Consider the following 17,847-nt stretch of genomic DNA (forward strand, 5'->3'; position numbering starts at 1 on the left):
TTGTCATCATCGTGGGGGTGGCAGTGGCCCTCCTGACACACTGTACCCTTCTGCACAGATGTTCCCCACAATGCAGTTGTTCCAAACCCACAGCACTATTGGGGCTCAGAGACTCAGCACAGCTGGTGGGGATTACCACTTCATCCACCCCCGCAGGTGCTCCGGAGGCCACTTCCTCTCCTGCAGTCCCCACGTGTGTCTTTGAATATTGGAACACACACGATTCCTCTTTGCTGGGGGAATACTGCCTGGAGGCAGGGGATTGAACCAAATGACCTTTTGACCTCTTGTCCAACCCTAGCCCCAGGATTCAAGATCAGCCAGAGTGCACATGGGCCAATGAAATTAGCCACTCCTTCCGGAAAGGCGAGTTTATTCGGCACTCTGCGGCTCCCAGGGGCTGTCTTAGATAAGACTTGCTCCAGGCTCTTTTTTCCCCCAGGACTTGTGGAAATTTCTGGGTCTGTTTGACATCAACTCCTGTCCTCCCAGTCCCACCACTGGCCTTCCACTGACCTTTGGAGACCGGGGAGAGAAAACGTCATTTTTCCCCTAACCCATTGAACTCTCTGAAAGGACAAAGTGACAGAGGCCAGCACGGCCTCTCCAGAAAGGCCTCCCGGCCCCACCGTCACTGTGACTTAGAAAACGCACCCACACCCAGCCGAGGCCAAGAGACACTGGCCGCCCCTTACACTGAAAATGAAGTAAAACCTCCTGAGAGGCTTCTCCAGAGAGGCTCGGAAGAGCAGCAGGAAGGCAGGAGGATGCCGATAGGACACCGGGGAAGAGCAGGAAACGGCCCGCCGGGTCCAGACGCGTTATCTGGCCCCGTTCGGGCACCAGCTCCACACTCATCCATCGTCCCCCGGAATGGACTTCCTGCCTCGGGACCGCGCCAATGACCTCACCCCCTTGCTATCTCGGCGGTCCCGCTGCTGCCCGCTCTAGGCTCTCAGGAATTAGGGGGCCAGATAACAAGTCTAGACAGCTCAGAAGTTTGAAATGGATTATTCTCGCGGGGGAGGAGGATGGCTAGCAACGAGCTCTAGGGACTCAAATGCCAAATCCCTGGACTGCATTCAGATCCCAAGTGGGAGTCCAGGCGTTCACGTTCTTCCTCCGTGGCCCCACCGCCCTGAGGCTGGCAATGAGTACAGCAGCTGCCACGAAGCCGCCAGGGTCTGGCTGCCCTAGCCCGGGCAGTGGGCACTCCACTCCCTCCTCCCTTCGTCGGCTTCAGGTGAGCTTCCGGGGGCCACGTCTGCAGAGCTGGACAGAGCTCTCCAGGCTGAGAAAGCGACGGTGCCTCTCCACCCTCAAGGCGTTCAGCCCTAGGGGCAGGAGTGAGTGACACAATAAATGGAAGGAAGTCCAACGGGCAGCAGAGCTCCTCCCAAGAGGCGACGGCGCACGACGGCGCTGAGTGCTCGCCCAAACATCAAGTGCTTGCCAGGAAACTCTCCTCAGTGCCCCCTCTGCCCCTTCTCCCACCCTGTTATGAATCCGTTGTGTTCCCCAAAAATTCTTACGTTGCCATCCAAACTGCCAGTGCCTCCGAATGTGACCTTATTTGGAAATAGGGCCCTAGAAGATGTAATTAGTTGAGCTGAAGTCATGCTGGAGCAGGATTGGCCTGTAAACCGCTATGATGGTGTCCATATAAAAAGGCCCCCTCACAGACAGGCAGCCCACAAATGCCCAGGAGCCACTGTCGTCAGGAGCAGCCCTGGGCCAGGGACGGCGAAGCCCTGCAACATAAAACCCTGCTTGGGTGCAAACTCCAAGGGGGCCAGACAGTCTCCCAGAGCTCCCCAGAGGGTGGAGCCCCGGTTGCCCACCATGGTCAGCTGATCAACAGTCCACCCTGCATTGGTTTCGTCCCTTCCCCGGGTCCCTTCCCAACTCCCCTACACTTCCTGAGATCACCTCCCAAAAACTGCCTGCAGTCACACCCCAGCTCTGGTCTGCGTGGAGAGGAGGCAGCTTTCCATGAACACAGGCTGGGAAGAGGAGACACGGTCTTGGCTGCACATGGAAGGGATAACCCTGCATGCAGTCACAGGTTTGTATAGAATACCTGTCCCCAAACTAAAACCAACCTGATGGGTGTCGGAAATTGCTAGTTCTGTCTACATCCATTCCCTCTCTTAAGTGATCGTATTAATTACAACCAGGTGCGTGACTGCCCTTCCCCAAGATTCACCACCCCACCCTTCGTTCTTAGTGAAGACCTAAGATCCCAGGTAGGTGTGACTCCACATTTAGATTCTGGGATGTGAACAATAGTGATGCCCAACTCGCAGCTTGTGGTCTTAAAGGGAAGACATACACCTGCACCCCTCCTTTCCTCCATCACGCTGTCCAAAATGCAGGCATGATGGAAGCAGGTATGACTACTCCCCCTCCTCCTTCTCCTCCTCTTCATCACCTCTGCCTCTTCCTCCTCCTCCACCCCTTCTTCCCCCTCCTCCCCTCCCTTTCCTCCCCCTCCTCTTCATCCCTCTCCTCCTCTTCCTCCCCCTCCTCCTCCTCCTCCCCCTCCTCCCCCTCCCCTTTCTCCCCCTCCTCCTCTTCATCCCTCTCCTCCTCTTCCTCCACCCCCTCCTCCTCCCCCTCCCCTTCCTCCCCCCTCTCCTCCTCCCCCTCCCTTTCCTCCCCCCTCCTCCCCCTCCCCTTCCTCCCCCCCTCCTCCTCCCCCTCCCTTTCCTCCCCCCTCCTCCCCCTCCCCTTCCTCCCCCCCTCCTCCTCCCCCTCCCCTTCATCCCCATCCTCCTCCCCCTCCCCTTCCTCCCCCCTCCTCCTCCCCCTTCTCCTCCCCCTCCTCCTCCCCCTCCCCTTCCTCCCCCCTCCTCCCCCTCCCCTTCCTCCCCCCTCCTCCCCCTCCCCTTCCTCCCCCCTCCTCCCCCCCTCCTCCTCCCCCTCCCCTTCCTCCCCCGTCCTCCTCCCCCTCCCCTTCCTCCCCCTTCTCCTCTTCCTCCCTGTCTTCCTCCTCTTCCTCTTCCTTCATTTTTTCTCCTCATGCTCTTTTCCTCCTCCTTGTCTCACACTAAGGAAGTGGGAGGTTTAAAAGCATTATGCAGAGTCTTACCTCAATCTTTCTCCATCAGAGCCAACACTGAAGCTTCTGACCCTAGCATCCCTTTCATTTATCTTAGAGAGCCCAAGACAGACTTCATTTACATTAATCCAAAAATAACAAAGTGGAAGAAATACATGTTGGTAAGGAGTTCAGGTGAACCCAGGAAGCGTTGGGAAAGTGGGCTCCTTCCAGGAAAGGCCAGGGGGAGAGAAGCAGCTTGTTCTGATCAAATCTGGAAAAAAGCTCCTTTCCAGGGGCGAGGTGGCCTGACACATGGCGGGCGGGTCACCGGGAGCCCCATTTGAGGGAATTTCCTAGAATGACAATGCGCAGGAACAATGGGTGAGTCAGGTCTTTAATTGCCAGAAATTATCTTGATTTCATGGCAATGTTGAAGTGTTTAGAAAGCCTGTGTTACATAAAGATAAACTCGTGTGAAGACCAGGGCTGACGAGCAGCCAAAAGCAGTCGGGAATGTGTGCTCCACGCCGGCTCCTGCCGATGTAACATTTTTCAGGCACTGAGCGGGAATCGTCTGTATCTGAGAGATTGGGAAGACCTCCGTTGTGAGCCCGGCCCTGCTTGTTGGCTTGTTGGCCGCAGGAGGCCGGCTCGGTGGCTGCCCCTGGTGCCCGCTGATCCATGCGCAGCATCAGGCTGGAGGAGCGCGCGCGGCTCGCTGGAAATGACCCTGCCTGGGGACGAAAGCGTGGGCTCAGGGCCAGAGCTGGGTTGGAATACTCCTGCTCCTTGCCAGCTCTGGGGCCTTAGGTCACCGAGCCTCTCTCAGCGCATTTGGCACACCTCTGAAATGAAGCCGATGTCAGCTCTTGTATTTGATACCGGAGGGTTTGGGGCAATATCAGGAGAACACATTTCCCATCGGCTCTCCTCTTCCTTTCCCTTTGAGAGACGTGAAAAGAAGCACTTGGGCTGACACGGGCCTGGGGCACATGGAAATAGGTGTGGAAGTGTGAGGTGTGGTGTGAGTGAGGTGTGGTGTGAGAGTGAGGTGAGGCGTATGAGGTGCGAGGTGGATGTAAGGGTGAAGGGTGAGAGTCAAGTGCGATACGTGAGGTGTGAGTGTGAGATGTGTGTGTGAGGCATGGCGTGTGAGATGTGAGCATAATGGGTGTGTGAGGTGTGGTGTGGGTTGGAGTGTGATGTGAGTGTGAGGTGTGTGTGTTTAATTGTGAGGTGTGAGGTGAGGTGTGAGTGTGAAGTATGAGTGTGAGGTTGAGTGTGAGATGTATGAGTGTGAGATGTATGTGAGGTGTGACCGTGAGTGTGAGGTTTGAGTGTGAGATGTGTGAATGTGAAGTGTGAGGTGAAGTGTGAGATGTGTGTGAGGTGTGACTGAGTGCAAGGTGTGAGGTGAGGTGTGAGATGTGTGACGTGGTGTGAGTGTGAGATATGTGTGTGAGGTGTGAGTGTGAGTTGGAGAGTGATGTGTGATGTGTGAGGTGAGGTGTGAGGGTTAAGTATGAGTGTGAGGTGTGAGGTGTGTGAAATGTATGTGAGTGAGGTGTGTGAGCGTGGGGTGTGATGTGAGTGTGAGATGTGTGCGAGGAGTGACTGTGAGGTTTGAGTGTGAGATGTGTGAGTGTAAAGTGTGAGGTGAGGTGTGACATGTGTGTGAGGTGTGACTGAGTGTAAGGTGTGAGGTGAGGTGTGACGTGTGTGTAAGGTGGTGTGAGATGTGTGTGTGAGGTGGTGTGAGTGTGAGGTGTGAGTGTGAGAAAGTGTGGGGTGGCTGTGTGAGCTGGTAGAAGTACCTCTGGACAGTAAGTCAGGAGCCCTGGATAAGTGGCAATACTTGGAAGGAAAATCAAGTCAAGGTTTTCACAGGGAGATCATTTGAAGCAAGAACATGTATTGGTTTTGGTACCTACCTACATGTGCGGTAAGAGCATAAAAATATGGACAGAAGGAAACATCCCAACTTCTGAATAGAGGTTCCCTTTAGGGCTGGAAAGATGGGGAAGAAGGGAAGGAGGAAAATGGGATAGAGTAGGAGCCTTTGGCTGTCTTTAAGTTTTTAAGTAGACGAAACGGAGCGTGGGTTAATTCTGAGAGCTGGCATAGCCAGACGCCAATAAACATGAGAAAGTGGCCATCACTATCAGCCATCAGGAAATACAAATTAAAGCCGCATTGCAACCCCTCTTCACACCTTCCAGGCTGGCGAAAGTGAGCAGCAGTCACCCAGCACTGAGGAGGGGGTGGAGCGGATGAAGTTCCTGGATGCCGGATGCTGTCGGTGGGGGTCGCGTGGTGCCAACCCCTTGGAAAAGTGTTCAGTAGTGCCTTACACAGCATAGCACACGCACACCCTGTCACCCAGCAACTCCACGCTAGCTGCATGCCCCACACCATGGGTGCATACGTTCATCAGAAAACATCTACAAGAAGGTTCACAGCAGCGCTATTCAGAATAGTTAAAACCCAGGAACTGCCTTATGCCCTTTGATGTTGAGATCAGCTCAGCAAGTGCGGTCTCTTCTCACAGTAACACAATAGAGCAATGAGAACCAGCAGAGCACACAGCTCCACACAGCTGAGGATGGCTCACAGATAGGGTGATGAGGGAGGGATTCCTGCTGCTGGATTCCATTACTATGGAGTTTTATCAAGTTTAACCACAGGCACCACCAATCTCTTCACTTAGAGATCAGGGTAATGAATGGCCTTAGGTGGTAGGGACTAAAGGGGCCTAAGGGCTTCTGGGCTTCAGTGGTCATGTTCTTTTGTTTTTGTTTTGAGACATGGTCTTGCTCTGTTGCCCAGGCTGGAGTCCAGTGGTGCAATCATGGCTCACTGCAGCCTCAAGCTCCTGAGCTCCGGTGATCCTCCCACCTCAGCCTCCCAAGTACAGGGGACCACAGGCACACACCACCACACCCAGCTAATTTATTTTATTTTATTTTATTTTTTGTAGAGATGGGGCTCTCACTATGTTTCCCAGGCTGATCTCAAACTCCTGGCCTCAAGCCATCCTCCTGCCTCACCCTCCCAAAGTGCTGGGATTATAGGCATGAGCCACCACCCCTAACCTTATATTCTGTTCCTCTGTCTGGGTGCTGGTGACCCGGGCGTGGTCATTTTGTGAAAATTCCTCAGCCCACACCCTTAGGATCTGTGCACTCTTCAGACTATATCTTATACTTTAATAAAAAGTTTACTTCGAAAACTATCTTTAAAAACCTGGATAGGGGATATGCTGTTATCTATCATTATTTTCCAGATCTTTGGTATATTTCATGATTTAAAAAATAGATACAAAGATATACAGCAATAGGAGATGCAAGGATTGAAGCCATTTACTGAAAGCAGTTTAGGGGCAGGCATGGAGTGGGGCCACTTCCCAGGGATTAGCTCATGAATCCCCACGTCAACCCTTGAACGTGCACCCGAGACCATAGCTCTGAAGCACAAGGCAAGGCAGCTGCCCACAGCCACAGGGCTTGGTACGTGGGGTCTGGATCCACGCGACCCTCTCTGAACCCTCTGCCCTGGCTCGGGGTGGGCTGCCGGCCACATGCTCAGACAAGTTCTCCCGGAAAGAGGACAACAAGAATGGCAGCCACTTCCAACTCCAATGCCCTCAGCCCATGCACACTGGGAAGTCAGGGAGAGTTCACCAGGTCAGCATTCCAGGGCCACGGAAGAGTTTCGGTTACAGTGCAAGGACTCGGGAGTTCTGATGGCCGTCACCAGCTGATTTGTTCTGGGTCACAAGGCTATCAGAGGCTGCTCCAAGTCAGGGAAATAAGGAAGCTGGTGGTTTACGTGGGTGCCTGTGAGCAAAGACAGGAAATGGCAGAGATTTGCTCCTCAGAGCAACCACAAAGCTCAGCGCGGAGGTGCAGCATCCACGCTGAGTCCCCTCCTGCCCTTTGGACAGGCACCCAGTGAATGAGATGCAAACTCAGCAGGCATGCGGTAGAAGCGCGTGCTCAATCTAATCCACGCACTGCCAACGCCATTTTCAAGACGAAAACATATTTGAGAGATGAGGCACTCTCAGCCCTTTCCTAGCCCCAGGATCCCCCAGGGGGGTACGTCTCTGAACACCAGATCCCAGGCAAGGTTCCCGCACAAAACACAGCCTCCACCCACCTCAACCACACACACAGACAAAGGATCCACACAGGGTCTCATAAGTTCAGGGCAGGCTGCCGACAACAGACTTCTCGGGAAGTGACATTGAACAAAGGATTTTGTTTCAGGGAGCTCCCGCCCCCACCCCAGCTTCTCACCAACTTTATTGAGATGTCACTCACAGACCACACAATTCACCCACTTAAAGGGCACAACTCAAGGGGTTTCAGCGTATCCACAGAGTGGTGCAGCCATCACCAAGTTCAGAACCATTTTAGCCAATTTTAGAACATTTTCATCACTCTGAAAAGAAACCCAACACCTCTTAGTGGTCACCATCCCCCTCCCCAACTTCTCCCTTTCCCCCAGGGCTGGAAACACCTAATCTACTTTATGTCTTCATGGATTTGCTTGTTTTGGACATTTTCTGTAAATTGATCCATTTAATACATCTGGCCTCTCTCACCTCGTGTCCTGTTTTCAAGGTTCATCCTTGTAGCTTGTGCCAGAGCTTCATTCCTTTCCATGGCCGAATAATATTCTGTTGTGTGGATAGATGACATTTTGCATATCCACTGATCACTTGCGAGCATTTGGGTTTTTTGTGTTTTTGGCTATTATAAATCACTCGCTATGAGCACCTGTACAAGATCCTTGTGTGGATGAATGTCTGCAATTCTCTTGGATATTTGGCATAAGCTATGCAGTCTGCAGAGCAAGAATGTCTCCTTCCATCAGCCTCTACAGGACAAAGTTGGCCTAAGGAACTTTCCCCATGCTATTCTAAGAGGTGCTTGATGCTGGGGGCAGTGTGTGCCTGCCTTTGGGGCATCTTAAACAGTCCATCCATATGGGACCAGAGGGAGGGAGGAAACATGTGTGGAGAGCTTATCTCTGAGAACAACCCTAACCCTGTGGCCGCTCGCCTTCATGGTGATCAGAGCACAGACTCTGTGCTCTGGACATGGACGTGACATGGGCTCAAGTCCTAGCTCCACCTCTTACAAGTGCACAACCATGCGTTAGCTACTTGGTATCTCCGAGCCTTGGTTCCCCTCTGCATGGCAGGGACCACAGTGCCTTACTATTTACAAGTATAGGCTGGTGTTTGTGAGGCTCCTGCAAAGGTCTGATGTGGAGTCAGCACTCGGGAACCAGCAGTGCTGCAAAGTGAAGTGGCCACAGCACGTAGACCTGCACCCAGGAGGAATGGTGTGCATCGCTCAGGGTGCATTTGGCTGCAAGTAAGGAATAGAAAAGAAAGAGGTTGGGCTGCAACCAATGGTGACCGCCACGGAAGCCAAGTAAGGGTGTGTATGGATGCTTTATTTAGGAAACTATTTCTCCTTATTTTAAGGAGCTTTGCTGATTCTCTGGATACCAAGTAGCATCTCGGCTTAAAAGGATTTGATGAATCTAATGAATTGAGTATGGAAAGAGAACCTCTAACATGGGTTTGTCTTGACCTCTCTGGAATAGATGTTCTTAGGAGAGTTCTGAAATGTTACACAGCAGATGCCATGGCCCCTGGACCAGGCTAACTGGAGAGGTTTTGTTCACCTGGGAAGCAGAACTTTTGCCATGCACATATGAGATCTTGCCCAAGCACATGCGGTCTGGCATTCTTTCCTTCACATTTTTCTTGGGTAGATTTCTTTTTTCCGGCTCAACCTCCAAAAGTCTCCTCCCAAGCCCTGCAGGAAACTGTGAACTGTAACTTCTACAAGCATAAAGTCCCGCCTCTTTCTTTTTCACCCCTGCGCTCTTTAGAGTGTGCTGTACAGTTCAGAAATAAAATAGGAGAAATACAAAGTCCATCTGTGTTTCATTCGGGATTGTGTTTTGCATGAGATACAAACAATTTACTCCACAGTGATCTCATATGTTGCCATAAACCTTAATAGTAGAGGTACCAAAACTATTCCTCCAACCATAGCTTTTTGGTGGCAGAGATAGGATAATTATCAAGTCATGCTCAGAATTGTCCTCATGGTCACAAGGTAGCTGCTGCTGCTCAAGATATCATATTATTACTTCCCAGCATTCAAAGCAGTAAAGACGAGGAGGGAGGAGAGAGAATATCTCTTCTTATTTGTATTTATATGCTTCTAAACACACAAATACATTTTCTTCTAAGTTTTTCGTCTTGCCTTTCACATTAAACTTCTGGATAAATCTGGTATTTATTTTTGTGTACAGTGTGACATAGGAGTCCCATCTCATGTTTTAACATAGAGTGTTTAAATGACATAACTGAATTTGTTCATCTTCTGTGGATTTTGCTTTGAAACTAGAGCTGTTTTCTTGTTAATCATCTCCCAAGCTAGTTTTGAGATCAGGGTACTTGTCCTGTGTTTCAGATATTTTCAGATGTTCTCAGAAAGGGGATGCGGTGGGGGACAAATGTGCTGCCCAGCAATATTCCGGAAATTGATTTGTCTGGGAATTCATGGAAGAATTACACCCATGTTGGCATTAGCGATATTTTCCACATCTAGGACCTCAGCTGCCGATAAAGTTACGAAGTAGACCGAGCTGCTGTCTCCATCCCTCATTGTATGCAGGAGACAGCCAAGGCTTTCAGGGTGGCTCTGGCAGGTGGCTCTGAAGTGGAGGGCTTCCTCTGCCTTCCGTGGAACCCTGATGGCTCTTCTTGTAAGTTCCGATGGCCGCTCCTCCCCAGGGTCACGGACGCCTGACCACTTCCTCACCAAGGATGTCCCCCATACAGAAGGCAGACCCGTGGTTCTGGGGGCCTCAGGCTGGGCTCTCCACCCATTTCCATCCACTTCATGGCACATCCTCCTGACATTGATGATAGTGCTCCTTCCTCTTTAGCACCTGAAGGCATCACAGGCATCAGTGTGGCTCCGCAGCCCCATTTGGATTGATTCAGGCTGCATGTGCAAGGCTCTGATTTCACTGATTCCTGGAGACAAGCTCATGTTCCAGGAGAAGATTCACTTTACAGCAGGCCAGCGTTTGGGCAGGCAAGAGCCTTGTCACTTTTTGGACGCATTCGGTCACTTATCATTTGTGCCTTCAAAGCACCGTATTTGGGAGCCAGATATTTTTCATAAATAAATGAGGTCAAAAGCTGATAAAAATCAATGCATCTGAAACAACGCATGGTTCCTGGTTCAGCTTTCCGGCGGATACCTTGTGCCCTAGCGGGTCCCTTTGAAATATTCACAACAACAGAAAGGCTTGTTTTTCCATCCAAAGCAAATGGAAATACTCTCAGTAGAGCAAAAACAAATATTGTCTGGGGCCTGGAGCCTCTCAGACAACCAAGCCGTCTGTGGGCATCAAGGATGTTCACAACTTTGCTGAGACCATCTGTGAGAGGAGGGTGTTCACATCACACGGAAAGACAGGAGGCCGTCTTGGGGCGGAACAGTTTTTAAGAAAGAACTCAGAGTGTGAACAGAGTGGTTTCTGGAGCCAGATGAACCTGGGTTGGAGTCCTGGGGCAACTGCTTGCCAGTTACCTTGCCGCTCAGTGCCTCAGTTTACCTGTCTGACAGACGGGATATTAGTCGTTACTTTACAGGGGTTTGGAGGGCTACGTGACTTAAATCACACAGATAAGTCCTAACTTAGTGGTAGTTCTCCAAATTGTTAATATTTCCATGTCAGAAATTAATGAAGTGTAAGTCCTTGTCAAATAGTTCATTTTTATCCTGTACCATCACATCCAGCATTGTTTTGTCTTACACTTGTTGTTGTTTCATGTCATTTTTAGAACAAGCAGGTGTTAGCTAAGTTAGGCCCTGTGGATGAGTCTCTCCTCTCCACCTAGGGGCAGGGGCCATGCCTGGTACTCCTTCTGTGCCCACGCTGGATTGTTATTAGGAATAACAGTTCATGGTCACCAAGCCTGGAGGAGCACTCACACATGCCAGGTGAGGCTCTGAGGCTTCCCACACACGAATCACTCACTTAATCCTCACAGTAACTCCATGCCAGGGTGGAGGGCACTATGATCATCCCCATCTTACAGACTGAAATTGCAGCTCAGAATGGCGGATTGACCCCCCCAGCGCCATTCAGCTTGTATGTGGCAGGACCAGGGTCCATCCAAGACAGCCTGCCCCTCTCTGTCCAGTCATGTTTTATCTATCAGCGGGGGAGTGAAAAGGGGTCAGGGGTCAGAGGTCATATCTGGAACAGTCATGTTTGGGTGAAGTCAGGAGATAAATATAAATCAAAGGTGTTAGGATGTAACACTATGCAGCTATCAGAGAAAACAGCTTGGCAGTTCCTCAAAAGATGAAACCCAGAGTTAGTGTATGACCCAGCAATTCCACTCCTTAGAGTGTACACAAGAGAACTGAAAGCAAGTGTTTAAACAAAGACATGTACACACATGTCCATAGCAGCCTTATTTGCAATAGCCAAAAGGTAGAAACAGCCCAAAAGTCCATTAGCAGATGAATGCATAAACACAAAATATGGTCTATCCACACAATTGAATATTAATCTGACTTGAAAAGGAATGAAGTTCTGACGCATGCTGCAATATGGGTGAACCTTGAACACATCATGCTAAGTCAAAGAAAGTAGATATGAAACATCACGTATTGTATGATTCCATTTATATGAAATGTCCAGAATAGGTAAATTCACAGAGGCAGAAAATGGCTTAGTGGTTTTTAGGGCTGAAGAGAGAGGAATGAGAAGAGATTGCTAATGGGTATGGGATTTCCTTTTGGGGTGACAAAAATATTTTGGAACTAGATAGAGGTGATGGTTGCACAACATATTGAATGCACTAAATGCCACTGAGCTGTTCACTTTAAGTAATCTTTCTCAGACAAAGCCAGTCTGAAAGAATGGAAGAAGTCCCTACTTCTTCGAATGTGGGGACATCAACTCAAGGCAACAAGAAACATAAAATACCAAGGAGACAGAACACCACGGAAAGAACACAATAACCTCCTGATAGAATACTGCAAAGAAATGGAGAAATGGAAATATATGAATTACCTGACAAAAAACTAAAAATAAATGTTTTAAGGAGGCTCAGTGAACTTCGAGAAAATACAGACAAACAATTCAGTGAAATCAGGAAAACTATAAATAACTATAATGATTAACTTTATAGTATGTACATTTCATGTCAATAAAAAATGAAAAACGTGAGATGTGAGAAGAGATTGGTGCTAACCAATCTTTGCTAACAACCACTTCCGTGCCAATGTTTTCAGGTTCTAACCACTTTCTGAATCTAAATCCATGGCACTGGATTCAGAGAGAACATTCTGTTCACTGGGAATGAAAGTCTTGCCCATATCCACCTGGAGGCTGAGAGCCTCCTCATCCAGACTCTATGGGCCTCAACAAATGTTCTCATGAGAAAGACGTCATCTTGCATGTGCTCTGTTGTGGGGAAATGGCAACATCAAGGCAAATAGGCATTCATGTGGGAAGTCCTCAAATTCTCTGGCCTGAATTGCTTCTCTGTGTGTGTGTACACGTATCAATCAACGAAAGAGAGGAGAGTCCTGAGTATATGAATAGGCAAAGTCCATGCTGAGCAAGGACCCAACAAGCAAGGTCAACTCAGGAGCAGAGCCAGAATCAAGATGTCTTGGTGGAGCAAAGTGAAAGCCCCAAACTTGTTCTTGCCAGATGTTGACTCTCTGACACATGGCCATGGACCACAAAGCCATCACCCAAAGATGCAGTGAAGGGCAAATGACTGCAAGCCTTTGCAAACAGTGCAATTTATTCATTCACTCATTCATGCAACCAGTATTAACTGAGCACCTATTACATGCTGGTGGGAAAACTTAATGAACAAAGAATCCAGTTCATGCCCTTGTAGAATTTATATCCTACACACAGATAATGACTAAAGTTGTGGCAAGTGGACTGGGGAAGAAGTAGAAAGTGCTATAATCAATTTCAAGAACCCCTGACCTTGCCAGTGAATCAGGGAATGCTTCCTGGAGGAAGTAATATTAACTAGGAAAATAAGAGAAAGAAAGAGCACCCCAGGAAGAGACCACAGTGTGTGCCAAGCCCGAGGTAAGAGGGAGCACAGTGAGTCTGAGGGATGGAAATCGTCCATGTCCAGAGAGTAAGGGCCAGTTCAGGTGATGACAGCAAAAGGTAATATTGCTAAATGTTCACTACCTGCCATGCACAGCACTCAGCCCCTTACCTCAGTGCAATCTTTCAACCGTCATGGCAGTCTTTGAGGTGGGCCCTACGGTCATTCCCATTTTCCAGGTGAGGCTGCTGAAGCACAGAGAGATTCATGAATTTGCCCCGGGTCCCTCACTAGGGATTGTGGGGCAGGAATGTGCCCAGTGAGCTTTACAGCCGGTGCTCTTGAACGGCACCTGCTTACATGGGGGACTTGGACAGGGGCCAGGCCACAGTCTTGAAAGTCATGGCAGCAGGAACTTTGCCTTTTGTCTTAAGACCACAGAGAAGTTACTAAGGTGGTGCCATGGGCAGGGCTGCATTGCAAAAGGAACACTGTCGGGGAGAATGAGAGACCAGGCATCAAGACAAGTAAGATGGGGTCACTGGGTGGGAGACAGTGCCTGTCCCTTCAGGGTGGTAGCATCCTGGTAGATGGGAACCCATGGTGGTTCCCGAAAGTGACCACCCCAGGTAAAGCTTCTTCCCAGAAGCACTGTTTCCCAGCCATCGTGTTGATCTCAATCTCTGTCCAAAGAGCAGAATTACCATGTCACTCCGTGGGTGGTTCCAGGGCAGTGCTACCCAACCTTGGCTGCTGGTCAAAATCACCCGGGGAGCTTTAAAAATAGGAGTGCTGGGCTCTACCCAGGAGAGGACAACGTAATGGGTCTTGGGTGGGACTCAGGCACTGGCATTTTTAAGAGCTCCCCAAATGATGCCAATGGGCAACCAGGAGCCAGAGAAGTCAGGGTTTCCAGCCAGACCTCGTTTTTGTCGGGCAGCCTCAGAGGCTCTTCCGGACTAGAGGATGACTCTTCCCTCAAACCAAAGGAATTCAAGGGCCCAGGAAGGAGGTCCACGGCCTGCACAGATGTAGGAAGAGTTTGGCATGGGCCTTTCTGGAAATTCTTTTTATCCTCCCTGTTCCCCCATCATTTTCTCGAGGCAAAAATAAATACCGACATCCCCGCTTGTGTCAAAGTGACGGGTGTGTACGCCCTCCGTGTGAAAAGTTATGCCCTGAAGCTGAGTCATACGACCAAACAAAACCTCGCTGTCAGTGAGTGTATGTGTCCAATATTTCAAGCAAAACTGTTTAAAGCTATTTTTGTAACGTGACGCTAAGTGGATAATGGAAGACTATGGCGAGGCCCGGGGAATGAATGCATTTTTGTTTGCAGTTTGAAAATCAATAGCAGACTTGGAAATCCGATGTGCACTCATGCACGAGACAATCCATGTCATTGAAGAGAGGCCAGTCCACAGCCTTGTGAGGGAGGCCAGCAGCCCAGGGAGCAGGACAGACCCTCCAGCTGCAGCAGGCCCACTCCTGCTTTGGGAAGAGTAGTTGGCCCTCACTGCCAATCCTGGCAAACAACTAATTCCACACCAATGCTGCATGGATCTAAGCACTTTCTGAAGCTACATCTGTGCATGGAGGCACTGAGTTCAGACAGAACATTCAGTTCACTAGGAATGAAGGTCTTGCCCATATCTACCTGGAGACTGGGAGCCTCCTCATCCAGCCTCTGCAGGCCCCAACAAACGTTCTCATGAGAAAGAAAGATGTCATCTCACATGTGCTGTCTTATGAGAAAATGGCAACATCAAGGCAAACAAGCATTCATGTGGGAAGTTCTCAAATTCTCTGGCCTGAATTGTTGATTCTTCCAAGTTGAGGGGACCCTACCCTGGGTCCACATCTGCCTTTTAGTGGCTGCATGAGTCCACTTGGGTTGGGTGTGGAATTCCACACGGAAGTCAGCTTTCTGCGAGGAATTCCCATTAGCTTTATCAGATTCTCCCAGGAACGCTTCAGCCCAAAAGCTGGAGGCTGACCCACCCTCCTACTCTGGCCTACCCAGTCTGTCCAGCTTCCAGAAGCTCCCAAGTCATTGTGCTCTTCTGGCTTTTAAACATATATTCTTATTATAGAAGTGATGCATTCTCCTTACAGAAAGAGGAGAAAGTCAAGGTAACACTATGACATCTAGCCTTCCAGACCTCTGATGCTAAAACTCAATTATGACGGTGCTGCCTCCAGCCCCACAACTCTCAGCATGCCGGGAAAAAGTGCAGATTCTTAAGTCCTCTCTGAAGTCCTTGCACTTGACCCTAATGGCAATGGAAGCAGGAAACCTTTATTGAGCCACTAGGACAATCCAGCATTATCTCAGTAGATGCTATTATGATCCTATTTCACAGATGAAGAAAATGAGGCTCAGAGAAGTTAAGTCACTTTGCCCGTCATGCCCAGCCTCAATCTACATTTTCTTGGTCACCCCTGTCTCTCCCTGCCAGGTCCTCTCATGCCCTGAACTTTTTGCACACACTCTTCTTCGCCTCCCATGGATGCCGTCCCAACATTTTCCTTGTGCAACACTTACTCTTCAGGGTCCACAGCAAATGCCACCTCTTGGGTTATATCTCCCTGGTTACCGCCAGGCCATTCCTCGTACCTAGACTGGGGGACATGTGCTTGATCTTGAACTCACTTGAACACCGCTTCTGCTCCATAGACTCTGCCCTTCTAGAGTGTAGGGCCATGGGTGCCCATGGCCCAGGTCCACACCCCTCACCCAGCACTGGGAATCTAATTGCTGCTCAATAAAATCCCATGATAACCAACTGAGTATTCCCAAAGTGGCTCTCTGATATCATCTAGATATGACCTCTCACCTGCCCATAAAATGAAATGAAATCCATAGCACAAAATTTGACCATGAATTTATTCTCATTCTGCATCCAGCCTTTTGAGTGATAATAATAATAATAGCCCATATTTACCGACTCTTGTTTTGGCTGGGTGTCCCCCAAAGCAAACCTACAGACAAGGGATTTAGGGACCTGGGCCCAAGTGAATTACTTTGGAGGTAAATTTAGAAAGTACCAGGAGGGGAATGGGGAAATGAGGCCCAGAGGTGAGAAAGCCAACCATGAATGGGTGGTAGCAGGGTGACTGGACTCTGGTCTGTTGGGACCCTTTATAGAGGCCTGTGGAAGATGCCTCAGAATTATCTTCCCAAGAAACACACGCAGGGGTGTTTCCCATCTACTCCATTCCTCCTCGGGGGGCTGCTCTGAGGACATTGATTCCCTGCACAGCCCAAGGATGCTCTTTCAGCCTAGAAAGTTCTCTGGTGGAGAGAGGCAAGTGCTGAAAGAAGGAAGGTATGAGTGGGCTCAGGAATGATCCACCAAAGTTTCTGGCCTCTGGGGAGGCTGAGGGGGAATCTGGCCACTCCAGGTTTGCCACAAATGTTTTTGTCTGTGCCAGGAACACTGCCAGGGACTTTGCACTCATCTCCTGTTCTGATTTTACCTTAACCCTCCCAAGAGGCAGTGTCTATTGCCGACCAGTCTTATCACCATTTTAAATAGGAGAAACTGAGATTCAGGGAAGTGAAGGAGTTTGCCGGCGGTCATTCTCAGCAGCTGGAAAGAGAGACCTTGAAACCCATTTATCTGTCTGATTCCAAATCCCAGACCCTAACCGCGGTGTGGGGGCTTCCAGAAAAGCAAGCCCGAGGAAAGGGTCTGGATGCCACCCCATGGGGGCCATGTCGGGAAGGTGGTAGCCGCAGAGGAAAAGCTGAGTCACTGCACCTGAAATTCTGCTGATCGGACCCATCCGCACACTTTTAGGAAAAACAAGCCACTCTCTTTGATCAATGTCCAGGGCCATGATGGGCTCAGGTTCAAAAACAACACATCCCTAAAGTGTGGAAGCCCTTTGGGTTCTGGGAAAGTGGGAGAATGGATTTGTTCTTCCTGAAGTTTATTCAAGGTTTCCTCCTCACTGGGTTGCCCAAGCCTCCTTGGGAGAGGCAGCGTGGCAGCAGACCCCTCAACCACGCCAACACGGCAGGGCTCAGGGTAAGGATGGACGGCGCCAGCCCCGTCAGCACATGGCAGGATGCAGACCTTTCAGGAGAGACCTTGAGGAAGCAAGGAGTCCAGAGGAAGGCCTCAGTTTCCCTGCAGGTGCACCCTTTGGGTGGCCACGGGCCGAGAGCTGTTCTAACCATGCGTGTGTGTTCCGCAGCTTCCAGCAGCACCAGCACTGTGAAATACCCAATCAAACAAGTCCAGCCGAGTTTAGGACATACCCTCATTATCACAGTAAACGTCAGCATTGTATTCAGCCAAGAACGACCCATGGGATTCTTTCTTTCCATAGTCACTTAAACTCTTCCAAATTTTTAAATACTTTCTGAAATTTTTCCTAGATCTTTTTATCACATACCTGTGCAACCAAAGTTTCACATCAATAGTGACTTCAAGATTTTGAAGAGGGACGTTCACATGTCAGCCAAGAATTGCACGTAGCTATTTCCAGCATAAAACCTGACTTCCTTTAAAAAAGCTATGTTTGGGGAGGTGGTGGGTACAAGGAGTGACTTCTAACAAGCATGGTTTTTCGGGGGCGATGATGAAAATTTTCTAAAATTGATTATTGTGATAGTTGCATAAATCTGTGAGGACACTAAAATCACTGAATTGAAAAC

General features: G+C 49.7%; 2 long non-coding RNA genes across 3 annotated transcripts in view; one reads left to right on the top strand and one right to left on the bottom strand.

Moving 5' to 3' along the window:
• Nucleotides 1-17,847, bottom strand: part of LOC129137364 (uncharacterized) — a 112,255-nt gene that overhangs the window by 78,717 nt on the left and 15,691 nt on the right. The gene's annotated exons all lie outside the window — the stretch shown is intronic.
• The window catches only part of LOC129137363 (uncharacterized), a 68,143-nt gene that overhangs the window by 29,193 nt on the left and 21,103 nt on the right, over nucleotides 1-17,847 (top strand). The window lies entirely within an intron of this gene.

The sequence above is a fragment of the Pan troglodytes genome, chromosome 18, assembly GCF_028858775.2.
Source record: "Pan troglodytes isolate AG18354 chromosome 18, NHGRI_mPanTro3-v2.0_pri, whole genome shotgun sequence".
Taxonomy (NCBI): domain Eukaryota; kingdom Metazoa; phylum Chordata; class Mammalia; order Primates; family Hominidae; genus Pan; species Pan troglodytes.